The 18,065-nt window shown below is 43.5% G+C and overlaps 1 protein-coding gene across 2 annotated transcripts in view; it reads right to left on the bottom strand.

The window, feature by feature from the left end:
• Nucleotides 1–18,065, bottom strand: part of CCN4 (cellular communication network factor 4) — a 37,774-nt gene that overhangs the window by 19,184 nt on the left and 525 nt on the right. The window lies entirely within an intron of this gene.

Genomic DNA, 18,065 nt, shown 5'->3' with positions numbered 1-18,065 from the left:
TATGGTGCTATAAACTTATTTAGCTAGTGGCAGCAGCGTTTAAATTAAGGAAGAGAAACAGGAATTGAAGATGATGTTATATATCCAGACAGCAAGAGGTGGTCTCTTGTTCTGAACAAGCACCAGGCATCTGGAAGCCTCTGAAAATAGAACTATAGGTATCCTAATATGCATAGGAAGAGCAAGAGTTTTGTGCTATCACGCTGACGGTGCAGAGGCAAAAGAGACACACAGTCAGGAGACAAACCACAAACACCCCCTGCCAGGACATACAAAGTGGTTAATGGCACAGGGGGAATTCAAATATGAACACAGAATAATAAGAGTGTCCACGTTTACACAGAGAAGGAAAGGGAACTGGATATCTTCTGTGGCCTCTGCTGACAAACATTCAAACTCTCCTGGCACCTCACAACACCAGCAGCAGGACAGAAATGTTGTCATGGCCTATGCTACTTCCAATGATTGAGTTTTCTGCATTCCCCTCCCCCTACTGCAAATCCTAGAAAGATTCCTATTACATATGTGTGTATACAGACTGATTCACACAAACAGATGAGTATCTAAATAATCCACTTAAGGTTCAGGGATCTGAAAGAAAATATAAAACAATACAGAGCACAGAACAGATGCTGCTCTAAATCAATTCTTCAAGGAGATGAAATATTGAATTCCCTGGGAACATATTATCTTCCTAATTGTTTTCTTCCTAAAGCTGATGTAAAGCCTTTAGCTATATTACAGGCTGCTAATGTCAAACAACTGCCTCTTGAAATCTCCCTCAGTGGATTTAATTAGGCATTTTGTCACTGTGTTTTATTATGTGCCAAAAAGGAACTGTAAAAGGAGCTCTGAAGTTCTTTGCTATAGTGATTCTTGATGTTCAAAGGAGAAGCAAGCAGCAGAATGTGAAGCACACACTTCTGAGCATTTATTCTTCTGCCTTAAAAAGCAAAGATCTAACGAACAATAGCAAAAAAAAAAAAAAGTCTTAAGACTTTTACATGAAGACAGTAAATTCAATAGAAATGTAGCTGGCAGCACAGGATGAGGTCAGATGTATGGAACCACACAGAACAGTTGCCCAAACACACCAGGTAGATATCAAAAATATGACAACTCATAAGCTAGAGAAATGATGAAACATTCTATGCTCGTATTAGCTAAAGGTCTCCTTTTCCCAACCTCTGTTGAGCTTATGTATCGTAAATCCATGGAACAAAACAGACTATCTGAAGGAATTTAACTGGTTCACATGTGGACCAGAAGCATTACTTGCAAAAACATGTATACAGAAACACTTCACACAGATGATTATAAAGGCTAATGCTATGAGGATGGAGGAAATCAGTAAACAAATATGGAAATCATTATCCTTTCTAGATAGTAGTCAAGACTGAAATAGTTTGGAGTATGGGTTCTGTAAGCAGAAAAGGGGCAACTGCAAATTGAGTGTACTTAATGCATTTATCTTAACATGTCTGTGACAAGATTTTTACATTACAAGAGAAAGGACTAAGCACATAGTTTAGAGACTACAGTGGACCAGTGGAATGAGGCATCCTCCTTCCTTAACATTTCTGAATAAAATTCTCAGGGCAAAATGTACCAGTGCCTCACCAACTTCCGAATAAAGAATGTCCTCATAAAATCTAATCTAAATCTTCCCTCTTTAAGTCTAAAGCCACTTCCCTTTGTCCTATCACAGTACTCCCTGACAAAGAGTCTCTCTTCAGCTTTCCTGTGGACCCTCTTTAGATACTGGAAAGCTGCTAGTATGTTTGGAGCCTTCCTTTCTATAGGCTGAACAACCCTAGTCATTCAGCCTGTATTTGCAGGAGAGGTGCTCCAGCCCACTCCGATCCTCCTCACGGCCCTCCTCTGGACTCACTCTAACAGGTCCATGATTTCCTCGCATTGGTGGCTCCAGACCTGGAAACAGTTGTCCAGATGGGGCCTCGTGAGGGCAAAGCAGAGGGGGATGATCATCTCAACCTGCTAACTAAACCTCTTGATACAGCCCAAAACAAAACTGGCTTTCTGGGCTGCAAGCATACATTGCCGGCTCATATTCAGTTTTCTATTCATAAATACCGTATTATTAATTTTTGTAATGCTGCAGTTAATTTCATCTGAATTACATTCTCAAGCACCTAACAAAAAACCAAATTCCATGTTTTTAATAAAAAATAAAAGTGTGTTTTCATGACAATTCCATCAGAAGGGCAAAGCTTTGTAGTGTACAAGTATTCAAGAGTCAGTTCATCCCATTACAGGAAAAAAATAACCCTTCTCCTTCTGTAGAAACTACTCAGGAAATTTATCAATTGAATTTTAATTACTTGGAATTAAAGTTAGAAGTCGTAACAACTTTTTCCTTTATGAACACAACAACAGAAAGTGAGAGATGCAAGGAAGAGGAGCGTTTTCATCAAAAGCAAGAGGAAATCTTGTTTGTTCTGAATAAAGCATTAAATCACAAAAGGATGGAAAATGTGTGGGATGTGTGAAAGAAAGAAAAAGAAAAAAAGAAAAAAAAAAAAAAAAAAAAGGCTAGGCTGCTCTGGACAGGGACTAAAGGGGGAAATTGCTTTCAGGAGAGAATCCAGGACTTATGGACCCTTCCAACTTTAGGTATTCTCTGATTCTATGAAGATTTGAAGATCAAAACTATTCTGTTTATCAAACCAGTGAGTATGAAACGTGGCTGCATCAACAGAAAAGTGGAACCTGGAGTCAAAAGTGCAATTTTAACGTGTCCTTTTCTTCCCTAAATCCACTGAGAAGATTAACAGTTGAGATTTCATAACAAAAAGAAAGACCCCAACTGTGTCAGTTCTGTAGCAACAAAGTGCTGAGAGGGAGGAGATTTGGCTCTAGTGTGCTGGCAGCCACACAGTGCTATCAGCAACAACATCCACTTTCCAGGACACAGCCAAGAAATGAAGCCTATTCAAGGTTGAAGAAAGCTCACACAATGGGAATTTGCTGTCTGGAGGGTAACTGCCAGACCCTGAGGTCAAGCTGAGCCAGATGCAACCAGAGCTGTACGGACCAGACCTCCCATGATTATAAATCTCTATATGTTGCCAGGCCTCCAGGTCTCTTTTCTCCTCTTTCCCCTAGTGTGCTAAGCTGAAAGCCCTAGAATGTTAAAATTTGACTTCCATTTTTCAGCCTATCTTTCAGCCACAGAGGAGTGTCCAAGGCTCATTGTTTTCTGTTTGGGTTCAGATACACAGCACAGAAAAATACAGAGATACCAAAATGCATGTATGGATCTAAACTGTACTGTGGTCAACAGTTTAGGGCTGATCCTTGTGGACCTGGGTCTCACATCCAATATTTGCAGAGCCCAGAACCATTAACTCTCCAAAACTGAAGGGAATAGGTGCTGTCTGCTTTTCAGTACCTTTACAGCAGGGGGATGCCTGAGTTTAGGCTTTGCTGCTTTTTTGTCCTATGTTTCATTCTTAAGAGTGACTTAGATCCATGTCTGCTTTATGTTTGATTTTTTTTTTTTCCTTTTCCCTTGGATGGTTACCCTATTCATGTTAAATTTTGATCTATCATTTCATCCCATAGATCTTAATAGTATCAGATAACTGCTAAAAGTAGCAGTTTGACTAAAGATTAATTAAAACTGTAAGGAATCACAGAATCATATAATCATTTGAGAGGCAGGCACCTTTAAAGGCCAACTAGCCCAACTTCTCTGCAGTGAACAGGGACACCTCCAGATGGAGCAGGTTGCTCAGAGCCCTGTCCAGCCTGATCTTGAATGTCTACAGGGGTGAAGCATCCACCACGTCTCTGGTGTATACCACTTCAATTTTAATAAGGCTAAAAGGAAGTTAGATGACCAGAAAAAGTTTCAGAGATGAATGAATTTCCTGAAGTTAAGAGCTTTCTGCAGGCGAAGACTGTCAGGGAAATGGCACATTGACAACACTGAAATCATTCAGAACGCTAACTATTGAAATGCCTCATATGTATTTTACTCTATTTTGGTGAGAAGAGAATAAAATAATGGTTTTCTTCCAAAACAGTGCTTTGGCTGCATGGTTCAGAGTTCCTTTCCACAGATGATCTGAGATTTTCTCTGCTTCTTTAAAGAAAACTTGGAATTTAGTCTTAAAACAGTACTGTTCTCTCACAGCTATCAAGTTTCCTCTGCTTTGGACAAGCTCTCTACATCTTGTCTGTACTGGCCTGGATTTCCACAGAGTTCCATATTTAGAATCCTATGGACCTGGTATAAGAAGGATTCTCCTTCCTTTGGCTCCTTGCTCATGAGTAGTGTAATTCTTTCCCATACTGAAAACAAGCCCTACAAGATTTGGCCTACAAAAATTGCATAAAGCAGTTTGCACCCTTATGTACGTCTGCAGGACCAGTGCACTGCAGTCTAGTTTTGCAGCAGGCATTTGCCCATTTCCTGCCATTATTTTTATCAAGAAGATGCTGGTTGAGGATGTGGTTATATGGATAGGAGAACCACATCTTCTTCTCAGTGCATTAGCCAGCCCCACACAGTAACAGTGGAAGACAGTGCATCCTCCATACCCACAACGTGGAATTAACAACATGGAGTCCTTTCAGACATATTTTGAAACCTAGAATCCTAGAATGCTAGAATTGCTTAGATTGGAAGGGACCTTAATGTCAATCCAGTGCCAATCCCCTGCCATAGACAGGGCTGCCACCCACCAGATCAGGCTGCTCAGGGCCCCAGTGAACCTGGCCTGGAATGTCTCCAGGGATAGGGCATCCACAGCTTCTCTGGGCAGCCTATGTCAGTGCCACCACCCTCTGAATAAAGTATTTCCTCCTAACACCTAACTTAAATTTCTCCTTTTTTAAAGCCATTCCTCATTATCCACTTTCTGCCTATGAAAAAAGTCAGTCCCTCTCCTGCTTACAAACTTTCTTCAAGTACTGGAAGGTCACAGCAAGATCTCTCAGAGCCTTCTCCAGGCTGAACAAGACCAACTACCTCACTGTTTTCACAGGAGAGGGGCTCCAGACCTCTGACCACTTTTGTGGCCCTCCTCTGGACCTGCTCCAACATCTCTGCATCCTTTCTGTATTGGAGGCATCAGTACATTACTGGATGCAGTACTCCAGATGGGACCTCACAAGGGCAGAGTAGAGGGGGACAGTAACCTCCCTCTCCCTGCTGGCCACCCCTCTTCTGATGCAGCCCAGCATACTATTGGCTTTCCAGTCTGTGAGTGCAAACTGCTGGCTCATGTTCAGCTTTCCATCCTCCAGAACCCACAGATCCATTGCAGTCCCAAGAACCACTGCAGAACAGCAGTCAGCAGTGATGGCTGAAAACAGCATCTTATCCCACATGCTATGAACCAGGAGGAGGGGGTGGTGAGGGGAACAGACTGTTCCTGAAGAATTGGCCCAGAAGCAGCAAAAGGAGCAAACTCAGGCAAGGAGGAGGAGGGAGGTTCAGAAGTGGATGGAGCCAGCTCTCAAGTCAGCATGGGCTTTGCATGACAAACACTATTCCAGACACATTTGAAGCTCAGATTCTGTTTTAATATGCAACAGAAATCCCCCAAATGCATCTGTACCTTCTCTCCCACCCCCAACAAAGGAAAGCTGCCACACTGCAAATGGGGATGGAAAAAAGGAAACCAGAGACCCATAGATTTGCCCTTGGCTCGTACAAAGCTTTAGGGACAAAACTATTGCTTTCAAATTAAATACAGTGTAAACTACAAGTGGGGAAATTAGAACAACTCTTGGCATCAAATCATGAAAAAAAAAAAAAAAAAAAAAAAAGAGTGAAGTTATTCACATAGGAAAATTATGTATTGTGCTGGAGAATGAATCCTGATGCCCCAGAAGTCAGTGGAAGGAGAACTGAAACATAAGGCTTTGGTATTCCAGATGTGAGAGAAAGAACAAGGAACAGCTGGTGAAAGCAGTGCATGCTGATAGACTCAATGGCGTCAGCTCTGTGGATGGAAACACATACATTGCATTTGCAAGGCCAAGAAGAGCGTGACACATTCTGCTTCAAGGAGCAGAATGTTCAGGGTGAAAAGCATCATCTTTTGCAAGGAGGAAAGTATCAAATAACCACGTTTAATCTCTGGCCCAAGAGATGAAGTGACTGTCCTGAAGGCAGACAGGATGTCTGTGGCAGATCCAAAAATAGCAACTAGATTTCTTGTTCCCCCACTGTAACCATACCATGATCCCTCCTCCTACACACAGATAACAAACCAAGTTGTTTAGTTCTTACTGGATGCAAAAAAGAAGTTGTTCCACTGAGCTAGTTCTCGTATGTTGCTGGCTGCTCAGCAGTCACTTATTTTGTGTTCTATCTTTCAGCCCTCACATGCACCCAATGCTTGCAAAGGGCATGAATCTCTCACCTCTCCAGCACCTCCAGCTCCAACAGATCATTGGTGATCAGCAGTTTACAACTTGCTGTGCTGATGCAATGCGATGTAAGAGTCCCTCACGCATGACTCAGACACTGAGATACCTACAGGGACTCAAGTAAAAAGAACGTAGGTGGAAAAATTCCCCAGAATTCCAGTGATCTCTTAAAGCTATAAATGACATAAAACCAAAAATAACAACAGCTTGAGGTCGCACCTTGAGTACTGTGTTCATTTGGGCTCTAGAACAAAGATGTTGAACTGTGTCCAAAGAAGGTCAATGAAACTGCGAAGGATCTGGAGCTCAGGTCTTATGTGGAGCAGCTGAGGGAACTGAGATTGTTCAGTCTGGAGAAGAGGAGGCTCAAGGGAGGCCTTATTGCTATCTACAACTACCTGGAAGGAGGTTGTGATGAGGTGGGGGTTGGCTTCTTCTCCCAGATGACAGTAACAGGATGAGAGATAACAGCCTCAAGTTGTGCCAGGGGAAGTTCAGGTTGGACATTAGGAAAACAGTGGTCAAGCACTGGAATGGGCTGCCCAAGGAGGTGGGGGAGTCACTGTTCCTGGAGGTGTAAAAGAAAGTGTAGATGTGGCACTGAACGCTATGGTCTGGGATGGTCACAGGCATAGGCTGATGGTTAGACTAGATGATCTTGAAGGCCTTTCCAACCTTAACAATTCTATGATTCTATAAAAAAAAACCTTTTTTCCAGTCACACGTACTGCCGTAGCTCCACCCCAGCCCACCAACTGGTGGGTTCCAATGAAGTGCCTTAGCATGTCGCAAGTAGAAAGTGCTTTAGACTTTGCCATGCCCATTAGCACCCTCACATCTTCCAGGAAAAAAAAAAAAAAACCACCAAACCACTCCAGGAAACTACCGCTATTTCTCCCACCCTAAAAAACATAAACTGGTAAAAACATTTCAGATCTTCGCGGATAAAGCTCCTGCTTTCCCACAAAGGAGAGGACACATTCTATGGATCCAGGAGGAAAAAGATTAATTTCTCATGATATGGATACTGACATTTTTGCTTCTCTCTGGAAAGCTGGCCCTGGTCCCGGCTGCACACAGCGCCCTGCAAGCCAAGCGGGAGCTTCGAGCACAGGGCTGGGCTCCCGGCTCCCCGACACACGAGGGCAGTGTTGGTGCACAGATGTCAGGGCTCGGAGCTCTCCTGCTCCTCCCGCTCGAACTCCTCGGCTGGGGTTTCTCCCCATGCACGCCTCGTGTCCCAAATAACGCGTTTGGGGAGCGCATGTGGAGGGAGATGTGGTGTTAAGCCCAAATATTTATATCTGCGCAGCTCCCGGTGGTTTTTCTAAGCGAGTTTCCCCTCTGTGTTACAGGGTGAGCAATAAAAGCACGATCAGCACATTGACAGGTATGTGATCACACAGGGAATGGGACAGATGGAAGTCTCCAACTAACCCTCTTTCAAATGGTGGAAGCATCGAGGATGGAGAGGTTTTAAAGAAACCCTAACTGTGCTGCTGTCATATCAATTCATTCCTCTAATCAAACATTCCAGCCTTCTAGATGATACCTTGGAACACATTTTAATATAGGTGAGGGGAAAAAAAATAAGTTAAAATATGACACAGACACCCCCTCAGCCTACAACAGACAGCCTATGTGATACATATGGAATAATTGACACAAATCATAAAAACACAGGTGTGTAGGGGGAATATACATGTCTATTTTTTGCATATACATATATCATACTGAATTCAGCATACCATCTAGAAGAAGCAGAAGTTTCTAATCAGAGTATGAAAGCAGGACAGTAGTGCATTGTTCCACTGCAAGCTTAGGAGCCCACCCACACCCAGGCAACTCTGACGAGCGAGGAATGCACCTGTCTGTGCAAATATGGTCACACCAACCCTTGGGGGAACTCCAGTGCACCAAAGAAGCCAATTATCACTTTTGATGCAAAATCTCTAAAAACAAGTAAAGCGACCCCCAGAAACAAGAGTTGGTGACATGACATCTACTTGCATTTGACCCCTTTCTGATGCCCATGGAGAGCTGTGTATCACAAAAGTATTTGGTTAAGGGTCTGCTTTTAGAGACGTACAATTGGTACTCAAAAAAAACCAAAACAACAAACCAACAACCCAGTGAGGATTAGAATCATAGAACTGTAGAATCATAATGGTTGGAAAAGACCACTAGGGGATTATCTAGTCCAGCTGTCATTAATAGTGAATACATCATTAACAGTAAATGATCTTCATAGATGAACTTCATTGACAGATATCAGGGACATCAATATATATTTAACTATGGTGACTGCAATAGATGAAGTCAAACTTGGAACAGGAAAGCTGGCTGAATTTGCACCCATATTCTTATAACAGCGTTTACCAGCCCACACACAGGTGCTGTGGGTATGACCTAGTCCTCCAAGACCAAGAGCAGGAAATACTGCCAGCAGTGCTTCTGAATAAATCACCTGCTGAGTGACCAAACTAGTTAATGGAAAATGCATACTTCCCTAATTTATTTTCCTTTTTTTTTTTTTTTTTTTTTCTTAAAAATGTAACTGAAGAGTTTTATAGCATAATCCACTTGAAGATTCTCAGCACTGGCTGCAGTTTTTGTGGTTTGGTCCTTCCTTGCTAAAGAGATAAAATGACCCAGCTGTTACTCCAAAACCAAAGACTTGGTTGCCTGCAGGCAGCCAAGTACATGTGCCAGCCATTCGAGAGAGTGCTTAATTTCCTCCAGATGGATTTTGATGTCTCTGCCTTCTTATCAGCCCAAAAACAGAAGTTTCCTTTTGTCAAAGCAGATATAAACTGGTGATCATAAATGTGAAATATAGCCTACTTAGTTATTGTACATATGAAGGAATGTTTTGGTGGGCTTCAAAACCCAGGAAGCAAGATCCACAAGTCCAAAAAAAAAAAAACACAGAGGAACCTCTTGCACCACAAATATAAGCATGCAAAGGACAGCATTTAGCAGACATGGCAGTGACAACTGTTTATAACACAACCAGGAGATGCTTTGAGATACTGTCAGAATTTCAGGGCAAAGCTACCAGCCTGAATGCAGAGACTTGGTATAAGATAATCCTGAAGGTCTTTTTCAAACTGGATGATTTTATCAGTCTGTGATTCTATGAATGTCTGCCCGGTGCAAAACAGACAGTCTCATCTTGAACAGAGACAAGCTCAGTGGAGTCACTGTTCTGGGTGTTTAATGTTGTCCCCAAAAGAATCATAGAATCATATATAATCACACAGAATCATGAATGGCTTAGGTTGGAAGGGGCTTTAAAGATAATCAAGCTCAAAACACCTGCCATGGGCAGGATTGCTACCCTACAGATCAGGCTGCCCACAGCCCAATTTAACCTGGTCTTGAATGCCTCCAGGGATGGGCCATCCACAGCTTCTCTGGGCAGCCTGTGCCAGTGCCTCACCTCCCTGAGTAAATACTTTCTTCCTAACATCTAACTTAAATTTATCCTTTTTCAGGTTAAAGTCATTCCCCCTTGTTGTATCACTATCAGACCATGTAAAAAGTCTGTCCTCTCCACCTTGTAAGCTCCTCCCAAGTACAGGAAGGCCACAATGAAATTTCCCCAGAACCTCCTCTTCTCCATGGCTAAGTAAGACCAATGCCCTCAACTTATCCTCATAGGAAAGGTGCTCCATCACTTTGACATCTTTGTGGCCTTCTGCTAGACCCACTCCAGCAGCTCAACATCTTTCTTGTGCTGGGTGCCCCAGGCTTGGACATAGTAGTCCAGACCTCACAAAGACAGAACAGAGGGATACAATCTGCTTCCTCACCTTGTTGGCCACCCATCTACTGATGCAGCCCAGGATACTGTTGGCTTTCTAGGCTGCAAGCAAAAGGCATCAAACTGCTTTTAAGCAAAATCGTGCTTCCTTCTTTTCTCTGTGATCACCCTGTCACAGGCCAAGCATAATTTCAGGGAGATGAGGAAAATTCAAGGAGAGAAAGAAGTAATTGTCCACTCCTACTATTGGCTGTTACTCAAAATCTTCAATTAGAAAATACCAAAACCAAAACAGGATGGTACTCTGGAAAGCTGTAGAGCACAGAAAGGAATCATAAATTTCAAACCACACAGAAGTTTCAGTTGAATTTGCAAATTGTAGCAAAGAGACAATTCTATAGCATACATACAGTTCAAAAAATTGCTACCTTCTAACACAGAAGAAAAAATCCCTGTGTCATCCAGAGCTATTTTGGTCAAAGTCTATGTGGGTTGCATTGCCCTTGGTGGCAGCAGCAAGTTTTGTGTCAAGTGTTGTACAGAAGTTCTTTACTACTGTTGACTTTACTATGTTCTTTCCATTACATATGGTTCTTTCCATTACATTTTTGAGAGTGCTAGTGGAGGTGACTGCCAAGCTGTTTTCCACCATCTATCACTGTTCCTGGTCAACCGGACAGGTCCCAGAAGATTGGAGGCTTCCCATCTACAAGAAGGGTTGTAAGGAGGATCTGGGGAACTACAGGCCTGTCAGCCTGTCCTTGGTTCCAGGAAAGCTTATGGAGCGGATCATCTTGAGGGAGGAATCACATAACATGTGTGGGAAAACCAGGGGATCAGGCCCAGCCAAGATGGGTTCATGAAAGGCGAGTCTTGCTTGACCAAGATGACATCCATCTATGATCTAGTGACCTTCCTGGTGGATGAGGGAAAGGCTGTTGACGTAGTCTAGCTAGACTTGAGCAAAGCCTTTGACAATATCTCCCACACCATTCTGGAGAAGCTGGCAGCCCGTGGCATTGAAAGGTACACTCTTTGCTGTGTAAAGAACTGGCTGGAGGGCCAGGCCCAAAGAGTGGTGGTGAAAGGAGTTAAATCCAGCTGGTGACTGGTCATGAGTGGTGCTCCCCAGGAGTTGGTATTGGGGTATGTCCTATTCCTATCTTTATTGATGACCTGGATGAGGGCATAGAGTGCACCCTCAGTAAGTTCACAGATGACACCAAGGACTAGAGGGAATGGCTTCAGATTGGATGTTAGGAAATACTACTTCTCCAAAAGAGCAGTCAGGCACTGGAATGAGCTGCCCATGAAGGGTTGAGTTGCTTTCCCTGGAGGTGTTCAAGAAACATTTAGATGTTTTACTGAGTGACATGGTTTGTTGGAAATCTTGGTGATAGATGGACAGTTGGACTGGATGGCCTTGGAGGTCTTTTCCAACCTTTGTAATTTGATGATTCTTTTATATGGGTGCTACGTATGGTAGTTCCATGTTTCTGTATTTAATGCTACTGACTCGGTTGAGTTAGTGTTGCATGCTGGAGACAGAATAATCAAACTAATGCTTCGTATTCACTTGGAAGTATTGCACTGGACAGATATTTAGTATGCCAAAAAGGGAAAGAACAGATGCACCCTAAATATCAGTGATGATAAACTGAACAGAAGGAATTTGATTCAGCTCTAATAGAAAGGTATTAAAACAACAAAAGCAGTACTAGTATTGAGAGTTTTGTTCATCAAAGAAATCAAAAACATCAAAGAAATGCTGGACCAAGATACCTTGCTATTCTGCTCCATCACCAAGCATGAGATATCTTTTCTTCCAAATCTGCAAGAAGGCAAAGTCTCAGGAGAAGGTCTGGAATTGCTCTGTTACAGCAAGGTTCTAGCTGCATGCATGTTCAGCAACATCAGGATCCAGGTATGCTCAGCTGATTCACAACCCCCCATGGATGGATGGATGGATGAACCCACAATTATTTCTGCAAGTACTTCTCAGGTTTCCCTTTGGGCTCAACAAAAGCCGTCCTGGAGTTCATGAAACTTGGCCTTCCAACTTGGTCATCTCTCATTTGCTTTCTAGGTTAAGTAGAATGACAGACCCAGAATAATAAAACAGAACAACATGGGAGCTATTGAGAAAGAGAAGTGGAACACAGAGATGACCACACAGTTCTGGAATGCATTAGCAACCCAAGTATTAGAATTTCATTATTCAAGCTGTGCTGCAAAGCTTAGCTTAAATGTTATCTTCTTCAACAGCTGTTTCAGCCTAAAGGCTCTTTTCCTTCCCCATCCACAAGAAGAATTACGCATACAGCAGAGCCAGCTGTTGGCACCCCAGAGAGGTAAAAATGCATTTTCTTCCTACTACTTTCCCATACCTAGCCTAGAGCAAGGATTATAAATCAAAGCCCAGTCTATTAGAAGTCACAAGGGATTAAGAGAACTCTAGAAGATTCACCCAGGATGCCAGAATAAGCAACAGTCAGGAGAGAAAAACATAGGTTTTCAGTATGGATGCACAGAAAAACAGGGACCAGTGGAGGTACCACCTAGAGCTGGGAGACCACTAGTTTGCAGGAGAATTAGTGATCCTTCCCACAGCTAGCAATCCTAGAACAGCACAGAGGAACATCTGCACATATCTGCTAAAGCAGCAGACTCAGAGACCCTCAACCGGGGAACACATCTGTAAAAACAAAATTCTGTGATCTCCTGCCAGCCAGCATTGAGCAGTGAAAGACTGAAGGTAGCCTGTATCAGGATGCAGCAACTTCTGGGCAGGATAAAGCTTAGAAGAGGCACTGATGGGAAAATTTGGGTGCTACGAGCCCAAGCCAGAGATATAGAGTTTATTTCTTGCTATGTACAGGAAAATAAGTGGGTAGACTTTGTTTGACTTCTTAGGCTTGTTCACTGCCACACTGGCAGCTATCAGTCAAAATTTCTACTTAATAGAGACATAAAATGTTGTGTTTAACATAAGCATCTTAAGATTGACAGAGGTTGAGATATATTATAAGAAAGCAAATGGAAAGTCAGGAGGACATCTTAATCTAAGGTGCTTACCTGTTTCTCCCAGGGACAAACTCAAGTTTGAAAAGAGAAAAGAAAACTTCCCCTGATTTCTGATCCCCAGCTTGAGACATTGACAGGTTGGATACCCAAAAGTATATTGAGTTGAAGCTGTGGGTATTCAGCTTCTTCCAGGTCACATCTGCCAATGTCCTCATGCACAGCAGTACTTCTTTCTTTTTAAAAAAAAACAGTTTCATTTCATTTCCACTCACACATGAGAGCCAAGGCTGTACAGACAGGAATGCTTAAGACCCCGCTGGGACACTGAGGCCATCCAAAAAAGAGCAGTTCTCAGAAAGAGGAGTGTTGACACAATACTAAAGCATCTCCTAGTGCCCCAGTGTGGGAGCCCAGGGCTTCTGAATCACAGAATCATATAATAAAGCAAGTTGGAAAGGACCATCGAGTCCAACTCCTGAATAAAGAAGTCAAAAGTCCCATAGAAACGTGGAGGACTTCTGAAATTTTTGACCTTTTCCCAGCACCTTGGGAAAACAGAAGAACATAAACATACACAACTCTTTCAAAGAACACCCAACACAACCATGGGAATCTCATACTTCTGCTAAAGCCCACAGCTATTATCATTAACTAATGCCTTTCCCCTGAGAATCCCTGCCAGAGGAGTACTCACATGGGAGGCAGAAATGCTGACACATGAAGCAGTCTCAGATTTGGGTCTGGACCTCAAAGCCATTTGAAGCACCATTCAGTTCTGCCTTCAGTGTGCTGCTTTAAAAATGGCAATAATTTTGTTATGTGTAAGGATTTGCAAGGGGTGCTGCTGAATAAAACAGATTTAGGAGAGTCTACGTGTGGTGCAGCCATACACGCAGGAATGACATCTACCAGTGCTGAGCCATAAGATACTCACAGCTGGCTCTTTTGCTGCTCTAATCAGAGTAACTTCAATTGACATCTGTAATGTATGGAAGTGGAGGATGAAACTATGCTTCTAAGGACCACAGTCAGCTTCTCTTTGCTAAGTATATGCAACAGGGAATGGTGGGAAGGTTAGAGGGAGAAGTACTATGAACCTTGAATCTATGCTGCTTGAGATTATCCATGCGACATTATCCATGTTGCAAGTTTGCACCCTTCCATTACAGGGCACTCAGTAGAAAAACCTCAGCTCACTTCTCTCAGAGAGCCATGGGATTTTGCAGGCAAGGATAAAGGTGTCTTTTGTTCTAAACTATATGTGAGATGCTAGCAAAACAGATAGATAAATTAATAAATCAACCTCTAGATTTTTCTTTTTCTTTCTTTCTTTTTTTTTTTTTTTTTTGGTTCAAACTTGGTCAGAATGTGGTTTCTTCTGGAAGATCACAGAGAAATGTAATAATTTTTTCCTGCCACCATATCCAAATATTTTGCAAATGAATTTCTTGGCTCACATCTGTGCCAATAAATCTTATAAAAAGAAGGAAAAACCACACATTACAGTTCTCAAACCACCTTCCACACAGCCTTAGGCAGCTCTGAATTCAGGTTGTAATCAGTGACCAGCTAATGAAATTGCTGCTCACAAAAGAGGCTGTAAAATCATATTTGAACATCTCTCTTCTCCTTTCCACCCACTAAGCCAAAAGTCTGGTGTTTATGTGTCATGTCTGCCATCACATCAAATAAAAAGTGTGAAACCTGCCCACTAGATGATATAATGAAGAGCAGTACCACTCTGCCATCTGACCTGCTGTTACCAGCACCACTGAAAGAACTGATAGTGACATTTCAGTATTGAAAGGGGGCTATAAGAAAGAAGGGGACAGACTTTCAGCAGGGTCTGTTGTGACAGGACATGCAGAAATGGTTTCAAATTAAAAAAAAAAGGGGGAGATTTAGTCTGGATATAGGGCAAAAACTTTTTACAGTGAGGGTGATGAAGCACTGGAGCAGGTTGCCTAGAGAGGTGGTGGATGCCCTGCTCCTGGGGACACTGAAGACCAGGCTGCACGGGGCCCTGAGCAACCTGATAGAGCTGTAGTTGTCCCTTTTCAGTGCAGGGGAGCTGGATGTGGGACTGCACTCACTCCTTGTCTACACACCACCCATTCCCCTCCTTCACACTGGGGATTTTAGAAAAACCCTTCTTGTCCTTCTTCCTATATAATTCCCCAGTTTTCTAAAAAGTGCAGAATTGCTTTGCTAACCATCACCTTGCTCTGGGAATTTTTGTCCCATCTGAATAAGGGATCTCCTATCTGCCAAATCAAGAGGACAAGAAGCAGAAGATCCCAGCTCTGATTCCTCTGTACACAGAACTGAAAGGGGCCATCGCACCCAGAACTAAAGCTCTTGCTGCAGAAATGACTCAGGCACTGAGGAATCTCAGCAAAGCTGATGGGACTTGGGCTCCCATGGTCTCTGCCCTTATATGTATGAAAAACATTTTAAGACATCTGAAAAGATACACCTGAAGTTCTAATTACACTCTGCTATTTCATAGAATCATAGAATCATAGAATGGCCTGGGTTGAAAAGGACCTCAAAGATCATCTAGTTTCAACCCCCCTGCCACAGACAGGGTCATCAACTACTAGACCAGGCTGCCCAGAGCCACCAAACCCTTAACCCATACAGTTAGGTCCCAGTACAAAACCTTATCAATAAAACATTTTACAAACTCAGTGACCACCTGTGGCTGAATGCAGCACTGAGATGAGGGTGTCTCCTGCAGGACCTGAGAGCTGCCTTTTGAAGACATACCTGTTCTTCTCATATTAACCTCCTCTCCTTTTCTACTGGCAAGAAGCCCATATATATATATTCTAGAAAAGGTTCTTCACCAGAAGTCAGTGGGCATGGAACAGGTTGCCTAGGGAAGTGTCACAGCCCCAAGTTAACAGAGTTCAAGGAGAATTTGGACAAAGTATCTGATTTTTGGGTGGTCCTGTGGTGAGCCAGGAGTTGGATTCAGTGATCCTCAGGGATCCCTTTCAACTTGGGGTACTCTATGATTCTATTAGACATCTCCTTGAGCAAGAGATATCTCTCATGAGCAAGGTGGTCATGACAGATAAATATTTATAATATCTTATATCACTTGCAATATCTATTTTACTGTTTAACATCTCTTAAGCAGACCAGATCACGCCTGATCTTCCCTCAAAAATCCTATAAATACTGCACAGACTAATTCTCCTTCCCAGTTGCTCTGCCCTACGTGTATCATCTCTCTGCATTGTCACACTAGTCACCCCCATTCTCTCATCACCTTTTGTATAACAACCACAAATCTCTCCTTCAGCAGCTTACTACTTCCATCCCACAGCAGCTCAGGTGTGGAGAAGGTCCACAGAAAGCCAGCTCCTCACTGGAGCTTTCTTTCTAAAGATGGCACAAGCTCCTAGGGTCCAACTCCACATCTTGGTTCAGGAGATGGCAATGCCCTGGGATACTTCGAAGAGATGGAGTTCCACCAGCACAGATAGTTTGATAGCTTGAACTGGAAACAGTCCAGAACCATGACTCTTTTAGACTATTTTTTTATATTCTTTCAACTCTTTTTTAGATACTCTTTAGACCAAATACATCGCCAGAACTATTCAGATTTCACCCACTCATTCATCCCCATAGCAGACGCATGTGTCTGCATGCACTCACGCATACTTTCATGCTACAGCTGCTTTTCTGACAAACAGCTTTGATATCAGGGAGCCTGGGATAGCCACTATGAGATTTCCAAGGCACTCACACACATCTCCTGTAATAACACTGCTGGAGGGGAGAGGGAGGAGTTGGTGTCTCCTGTTCTGTTCATGTGACTTTTTGCTTGCTCAACAAAATCAGAGTTGATTATTACCTCTGAGAGACAGAGGGGTGCATTTTGTTACTAGTTTTGTGATCGTTGGTTTGGAGGGTTTTTTTTTCTGTTTTGAAGAGGCACCATATCAGCCTATCTCCACATTCAAGCAGGACTTATCGTCTGCCATCTGCCTGCACACAGGTGCGTTTCACCACACCACGCGTGCTGCTTTCTCGCTGTAATGCCCCACTTCATCTCTCTACAAACCCCACGACCGCTGGTGCCAGCAGCCCTACAAAGACAAATCCCCCCCGTGCAAAGCAGTTCATTTCACCCCCCTGCGAGCAGAAGCGATGCTCAAACACTGCCTTACACGTGGCTGTCTCAGGGAATGCCACAGCCTCAAGCGTGTCGCTGGCACCCACACTCTGCACCTCTTTCGGGTTACCCACCGCTCCTCAAAGCCTCCGGGGACTGGGACTGTTCCCGGCTCTCCCGTTGGGAACAGACACTCCCCGCACGCACCACCTCCCTGCCTTGGCCGTCATTTTCCTAAACGCGACCGCTCTTACCCCGGCAGCGAGAAATAAAACTGCCCGGAGGCAGCGCTGGCAGCGGCACCGCACCTGAGGGGAGCGGCCGGCAATGTCTGCTCCCGGCCCCGGTCCTTCTGCCAGCCCCGGTCCCTGCACGGCTCGGCATGACTCCAGCCCCGCTCCCGGCACCGCCGTGTACCGCCGCCCGCCTCTCCGCTCCAACCTGCTCCCCTAGCAGCCTGATTCTGGCTGCTCCGGGCAGCACTGGATCACCTTTTCCTCCTTGTTTTGCTCCACAATAAGAATAGTAGCAATAAAAGAAAATAAACAAGCAAACAAAAAGAGAAACCCACAGTTTTGTGTGCAAATTCACCTGGATGCTGAGCAGAGATGAACTCAACTCACAGGCACTTCTGCACTTTTCCTTTTTCATTTTTCCTTTCCTTACTTCTTCTTCTTTTTTTTTCCTTTCCTTTTTCCTTTTCCCTTTATTCCTTTCCTTTCCTTTCCTTTCCTTTCCTTTCCT

The sequence above is a fragment of the Lagopus leucura genome, unplaced genomic scaffold, assembly GCF_019238085.1.
Source record: "Lagopus leucura isolate 7727_CA_CO unplaced genomic scaffold, USGS_WTPT01 Super-Scaffold_100002, whole genome shotgun sequence".
Taxonomy (NCBI): domain Eukaryota; kingdom Metazoa; phylum Chordata; class Aves; order Galliformes; family Phasianidae; genus Lagopus; species Lagopus leucura.
The sequence above is the reverse complement of the archived record's forward strand: the minus strand, read 5'-3'. Positions and strand labels throughout refer to the sequence as shown.